The sequence below is a fragment of the Atheta coriaria genome, unplaced genomic scaffold, assembly GCF_025399875.1.
Source record: "Atheta coriaria isolate IRGN ID8LTWV9N9 unplaced genomic scaffold, Caltech_Dcor_3.1 hic_scaffold_3_pilon, whole genome shotgun sequence".
NCBI lineage: Eukaryota > Metazoa > Arthropoda > Insecta > Coleoptera > Staphylinidae > Dalotia > Dalotia coriaria.
The window spans coordinates 10,890,740-10,897,850 of NW_027045445.1; the positions used below are offsets into that span (position 1 = coordinate 10,890,740).

The following is a 7,111-nucleotide window of genomic DNA, read 5'->3' on the forward strand; positions in this document are numbered from 1 at the left end:
TCACCAAACTTATTACACACTTGCCATCACGTCCAAGTAGATGCTGGTGGTACTACTTTCGCGCCAAACTTATATAAATTTGAGTTGCCGACGGCGCAACCACCTAGGTCGGACTAGAATTCTCAATTTTTTGGCAAGGTCATATACAGGACAATCGCATTAATGCATTTCAAACGGGGCGGCGCACTAACTTTAGCGGGGCATCTAGAGATGTAGAATAAAATATGTACGCCACACTTTTTGAAACGCTTTGTATTTTCTGGTGGTACAATAAAGTATTCTCAGGTGGCGCAACGATGCATGTTTTAACTAAAAATATTCCTGCGAGTGAAAGTCGAGGTCCCCAGATCTGGTGTAGCCGGCACGGAACTCTTACTTCGTGCGATAAGTACTAATACTTAAATGCATATTCGTGATTCGTGTTGTAAATTCGTTATATCGCGTTATATTTGCTGGAATTTAGTGTTACTAGACGGGTTTTAGTCGCTACATATTTATCGCGTGTGTAATCTTCGGAATTCAATGTTTTGTGTGTTTATTGCAGTTTCGCGTGTATCTAGGATCGCTTACCGTCGGACGCCAGTCAGCCATGTTGTGTGATGGTAAATAATATTTTGAAGTTGTGCGAACCATTTTTGTCTTCAGCAGAACACGACGGGCGGCTGTTCTACCTGCTAAATATTATTATTTAAATAATTATGGCAAATAAGACAATTTTTAAAGCAAAATTTTGGTTGCTCCGGAATTCGGATTCATTTCAACATTGTCCGAAATTGTATAACTAATGTTTTTTTCTTGTTTATTATTTGTGAAATTTTTTATCGTTCATAATATCAATTTTTCGATTTTATCTTAAACTTCTTTTTGCGTTGGAAAATGGAAATTCAAACCTTTTTACTACGGATGTTCAGAGCGACGTTTAATGGAAAAAACGTCGCTCTGAGCATTTTATTTTAATAAAATTTCACTCTTGGACTAATAGTTTTCCCGCAATTTGATGAAATGTGAGGTCACATTTTCTACTGAAAAATTAAATTTGAAAATTTTAAGTTTTTATTTTGGATGTTGCTATAAATCATTCTCCTGATCATTTTATTTTATTAAAATTTTACTGTTGGACCTCATAGTTTACCCGTAATTTGGTCAAATGTGATAATAATTTTCAGCAGAAAACGTTCAGTTGAAGTTTATAAATTCTTCTACCGAAGTTGCAATACAACGTTTTTACGAGCCTTTAGTATAAATTTTCTTTAGAATTCAGGTGGAATTGTTCATTGCTAAAATATAAACCTAAATAGTATAGCAATACATGTTCAAATTAAAGACGTGATAACGTCTTTAAAATCGTTTTAGTCGGGTGACATGTTCAGAAACTTGTGTCACGAGGCCTCCGATCGCAGGTATAACGAGAGAGAGAGAGACGGACCGATCTCCCGTCTCATCTCGAGCGCTGCCAGTCATTCCGTGAAACTTGACACGCGGAATCCACACGAGCGGAGGCAGGCATAGTGTTCGAGTGAGTGGACCGATCTTCCGTCTCTCTCACTCTAGCGGCATACAAACGAATGGAGATTTTCTCGTGCGGTTAAGTTTTCGTTGAATATTTAACAGTGAAACAAAATGTGAAGTGCAAGTGAAGTGTTACAACAATTGCAACAAAAAAAACTTATATCACCAATAAGACGTTATCACGTAAACATCTCGATCGTAAACCTACTTTACAAACAACCATTTTTTTGTTTTATTAACTTTATTAATTTAAATTCCGGGACTACTATCTGTAGCATTCATAGATGGCACTAGGATGTACTAAAAATCATATCAAACGTGGCCACGAGAATAATTTTGTATACAGTGCTGTTATCAGCGTTTCGATATAAACAACTTTTTATCGCATGTGTCTCGCGCGCCGTCTTCTCACGCCGCATCAACTTGCTGCATGCAAGTTATATGAACAGAACCCGATGACCAAACAAGAATCATTAGTTAAGACGCAATCTCAATATTTATTTCAAGCGCAATACTTATTTATTTCAAACGTAATTATCAATTTCTAGAAATCATTGTCTCTAAGTCACCTAATTGCGCATTTCCTGTTTCGTTGCGCATCTTCCTTTCATATTTATTTGCAACGCACATTAAAGCCATATAAATAGAGCGCAGACCTAGATCTAAGTGATTATTATATCTTCCAAGTTCGTTGAATAAACAAGTGAAAGTTAATAAGTTATTCTGAATCAATCATCAAGAACCCACTTAACAAATCCCAAAAACCAACAAAAGTGAATCAAAGTCTAAAACCAATTGTAATCCGCGATTCGAACCAATAAATAAATTATATTAAATAACTCGTGAGCCGATAACGAAATCGTTAATATAAAATCGCTCGACACAAACGGGTAATATAATTTGCAGCATATTCTAGTTTAGTTTAGATTGCAGGTATCGTGTCTATTGCAAATCGCGTAGGTAGTCTTATCATGAATTGTTGCAACCTTGTTTGCTTTGCTGAAGCACATCTTGCCATATTTTAATACTTTGTCTTACAGAGAATTTATCGTAGATTAATATTTTTCAATCCATTCCTTACTACCGCTTTTAGTTTACGATATATTAGAAATTGAATGAATCGGGTGAAAAAAGAACAATAGCACATTTTAGCACTTTTAGTCACGTTTTTTTGCCCTTTTACCCCATGAAAATCTTTCACCATTAGAAATTAGAATTACACAACTCAAATTTTAATTTTTGATTAGTTTTAAGAATTTTAATTTCGGGATTACTATCTGTAGCATTCAGAGATGGCAATTGCCTGAGCTAAAAATTATAAAATATAATTGTATTTTTTATTTCTTTATTTCTCAGCTAACGTTGGCATTCGATACGAGAATTGTGTTTGTTTTGAATACAACTTACACTTTCTTATCGAATGCCCGTGGGTCAACGTTGCCATCCCCTTACGCCGCACGTTGTCACGTCTTAGTTTAGTTGTGATCGCAGGTAACATGCCTGTTGCAATTCACACACAAGGTCGCGTGTCATCGGCGGGCCGCTTTGCGCATATATTGCTTTTACCTGCGGGGTTCATGGCATTGCTTGCGCTATCGATGGATTGCAGCTAGTTTCGTGCAGGTCGCTGGCGTATCTGGACGTATTTCCCGCGACTCGTATCGTTTTATCGGATTATTTTATTTTCTAAATTTGCATTGTATTCGGTCATCAATTGACTATTTAGTTGTAACATGCTTCTGCAGTGTTTTGTTAATGGTTAATCGTGCGTTTAATATCCATAATTTTTATATGTTTGCGTTTGATGTTTATATCCCAAATGCATATTGTTGCCATGATGTTTCCCGTCATTAGGAGGTCCCCTCGTACTTGAGTAAGTAACTTATATCTGACTTGCGCAACTCAGCAGAGAATGTTTGTTTTCTCCGATGTATGAATATAATATTATATTGTATGCAGTGTTTTTATTTCAACTTATGTTTTCTTTTAATTGCAGTACTTGCTGTGCTGCCCTACCAATCCAATGAGCACTGCATTGGTAAGTTTTTATTAAGTCATATTATTCGGCCAAATGTTTTATGACCTGCGTGTTGCAATATTGTAATTCCGGGTAATATAGAAAACGAAGGAAATGATAAAGTTTGCCCGTTTTTCGTGTTTTTCAATACACACGGTGGAAAACAGGCCATATCTCGGGAAACCTTTGAGATATTTTTTCTTTTCTTTATTTTATGATAGGACTTTCTTTTATGATAGGGCAAGAGTGTATTTTTAAAATGCACTCCCGAATCCCCTTTAAATTCGGTCGTAACAGCCTCAAAATAGCAGCCAAAATTTGGCCTTTTCGTGTAATTTTCAAAACAAGCAGTGGAAAACAGGCCATATCTCGGGAACCTTTTATGATATTTTAGTTTTTTTCTTTGTTTTATAATAGGGCAAGAGTGCATTTATAAAATGCACCTCTGAACTCCAGCAAAATTCGGTTTTGCATCAATTTGTAGGAATTGTAATTCAGTATCATCTCTATGACCTAGTTTTGCAATTTTCTCACGGGAAAGTAATAAAAATTGCATTTTTGTGTTTCGAGACACTAATTTTTCTTGTTTTTAAGCTGTAGAAGTTGAACGGGAACACGCAGGAGGGCCATTTTTGCATCAAATTGTAAGTATTGTAATTCTGTATCATCTCTATGACCTAGTTTTGCAATTTTCTTACGGGAAAGTAATAAAAATTGCATTTTTATGTTTCGAGGCACTGATTTCTGTTTGTTTTAGGGCTGTAGAAATTGAACGGGAACTCGTAGGAGGGTCATTTTTGCATCAAATTATAAGTATTGTAATTCTGTATCATCTCTATGACCTAGTTTTGCAATTTTCTTACGGGAAAGCCATAAATTTTGCATTTTTGTGTTTCGAGGCACTGATTTCTGTTTGTTTTAGGGCTGTAGAAATTGAACGGGAACTCGCAGGAGGGTCATTTTTACATCAAATTGTAAGTATTGTAATTCTGTATCATCTCTATGACCTAGTTTTGCAATTTTCTCACGGGAAAGTGATAAAAATTGCATTTTTGTGTTTCGAGGCACTGATTTCTGTTGGTTTTTGGGCTGTAGAAATTGAACGGGAACTCGCAGGAGGGTCATTTTTACATCAAATTGTAAGTATTGTAATTCTGTATCATCTCAATGACCTAGTTTTGCAATTTTCTCACGGGAAAGTAATAAAAATTGCATTTTTATGTTTCGAGGCACTGATTTCTGTTTGTTTTAGGGCTGTAGAAATTGAAAGGGAACTCGCAGCAGGGTCATTATTGCATGAAAGTGTAAGTATTGTAATTCTGTATCATCCCTATGATTTAGTTTTGCAAGTTTCTCACGGGAAAGCCATAAAAATTGCAGTTTTGTGTTTCGAGGCACTGATATCTGTTTGTTTTAGGGCTGGTGAAATTAAACGGGAACTTAAAAGAAGGTCATTTTTGTATCAAATTGTAAGTATTGCCATTCTGTATTATCTCTATGACTTAGTTTTGCAATTTTCTCACGGGAACACCATTAAAACTGCATTTTTGTGTTTCGAGACACTAATTTTTCTTGTTTTAGGGCAATAGACATTGAACGGGAACTCGCAGGAGGGCCAATTTGCATCAAACTGTAAGTATTGCCATTCTGTATCATCTCTATGACTTAGTTTTGCAATTTTCTCACGGGAGAGCCATAAAAGCTGCATTTTTTTGTTTCGAGACACTAATTTTTGCTGGTTTTAGGACTTTTGAACCGAGTCTGACACTGTCGACGGACCATTCTTGCATCAGATTGTAAGTATTTAATTTCTTTATCATTTTCCTAAATAACTTTTGTGATTATCTCACAAATTGATCCCCAAAATTGCATTTTTATGTTCGAAGGACTAATTTTTGCCGGTTTTAGGGATTTTGCACTTGAGTCTGACACCGTAGAAGGACCATTCTTGCATCGGATTGTAAGTATTTAATTTCTTTATCATTTTCATATATAGCTTTTATGAATAACCTATTAAATTGCGAGAAAAATATACTTTTTGTGTTTCGAAGCACTGATTTTGCTGGTTTTCGAGGTTTAGCACATGAACGTGTCATCTGCGTAATATCAGCGAGGTCCATAAAGATGTAAAATTTAATTCTTGATGATGTTATATTCTAATGTCGTAGGAGATGTACGTGTAGAACGTGTGTTGTTAGATAAATTGTATGTTTCGTACGTTGTTATGTCGATAATTTGTACCTGTTTGTTTACAACATGTTTACATTTAGTCATTTTGAATAGTTTTTGGGGTATATATAATATGGATTGTGTTTTATTAATTTTCGTTCAAGTGAGTGAAATTGAAATACCAAGATGAGGTGATAGCGGGTGAGTTAGAATAAGAGAGCAATATCAAAGTTTCATGTTCAATCCATGTTCTTTGTATGATCTGCAGGATATTCCACAGTTTGTTTATACGTGCGGTTCGACGTTGGCTTGCGCAGCACGCTGTGCGCTGCAATTTGAAATTTGAACAGTACCCCACCGGTCGCCGTGTGTCGTCGGGTTCAAGTGTTCGCTACTGCTCAGTACATCTTGCGCTGGCGTATTGACTGCTGTTTTTCCTGTTCAATCAGTCGGTGATACGCAATTGTGCTATGTGCTCGTGTTCCATTTCTTCTCCGCTACTGTTCGTTGCGACTGTTAGTATTTCGGACTCGAAACTTAAGACACCACGTGCGCGTGTGTAGGCCATCAGTCGCCGGTCTTCGGATCTCTTGCGTTGGGCTACGGATTCCAATTGGATTTATAGGCCAATATGGTATTGTTAATTAGAAGGGATAAATCACGCGTTTTCTCCGCGTGGCATAGTTGTAAGTGCAAAAGTTATACAGTGAGTAGTAACATCAATTCTACTAACAATTCTGCTTTGTGTGTAACATTTCATAAGAGAGCGTTGTGGCTCGTTGGTATGTAGGATATGCCGTTCGTTTTATTAAAAAAGAAAGAAGAATGTATTGTTAAATATAATTAATAAAACTAAATTTACAATTGAAATCTCATTCATATTTTTTTGTGATATCTTGTTTGTCGTTTTCAGGATATGCGTCTTAAATCATATTTCATATGAAGCTTATGTGAGTGCAACATAGGTAGGTAAGGCTTGTGTTGTTGTTTTTAAAAAGTTGAATAAAGTAGAAACATAAATAGAAGAATCAAATATAAATGATAAAAACACTCGGTGGTCGAGTGGATACGTGCACCTGCTGGCATGCTAGTAGACACGGATCGAGTCAGGTATCGGAGGCATTTTTCTCAAATATAAAAATATCAGGTGTAATTTGGGTTGCATATATGAATGGCAACGAAATATACGAGAAATTGAAATACAAGTGGAGGCTAAATAAGAGAAGTGAGAAAGTAAATGGAGAACGGGAGAACAGAGAAATAGAAGAATGAGAGTAGTAGAGAATAGGAGAAGATAGAAGGAAGAGAACAGAGGAGTAGAGTAGAGAAGAGGAGGAGATAGAAGAAAGAGGGGAGGATCAGATTTTTAAATTTTTTGGCACGTGTCGTTATAAGACAGCCCACTGCTTCGATGCG

At 36.2% G+C, this 7,111-nt stretch overlaps 1 long non-coding RNA gene across 15 annotated transcripts; it reads left to right on the forward strand.

Annotated features, from left to right (window-relative positions):
* Positions 1-335: 335 nt before the first annotated feature.
* Positions 336-6,565, forward strand: LOC135789400 (uncharacterized). 15 transcript variants are annotated; one of them, XR_010547560.1, is made up of 13 exons: positions 2,871-3,382; positions 3,506-3,547; positions 4,121-4,170; positions 4,284-4,339; positions 4,449-4,500; positions 4,622-4,665; positions 4,779-4,830; positions 4,944-4,995; positions 5,108-5,158; positions 5,272-5,322; positions 5,435-5,486; positions 5,860-5,896; positions 5,964-6,565. It is a non-coding gene; the product is annotated as an uncharacterized lncRNA (long non-coding RNA). The 15 variants fall into 15 exon arrangements; XR_010547556.1 differs by lacking the exons at positions 2,871-3,382; positions 5,860-5,896; positions 5,964-6,565 and adding exons at positions 336-602; positions 3,944-4,066 and having other exon boundaries at positions 5,435-5,743; XR_010547557.1 differs by lacking the exons at positions 2,871-3,382; positions 5,860-5,896; positions 5,964-6,565 and adding exons at positions 1,829-2,399; positions 3,944-4,066 and having other exon boundaries at positions 5,435-5,743.
* The last annotated feature ends 546 nt before the right edge of the window (positions 6,566-7,111 follow it).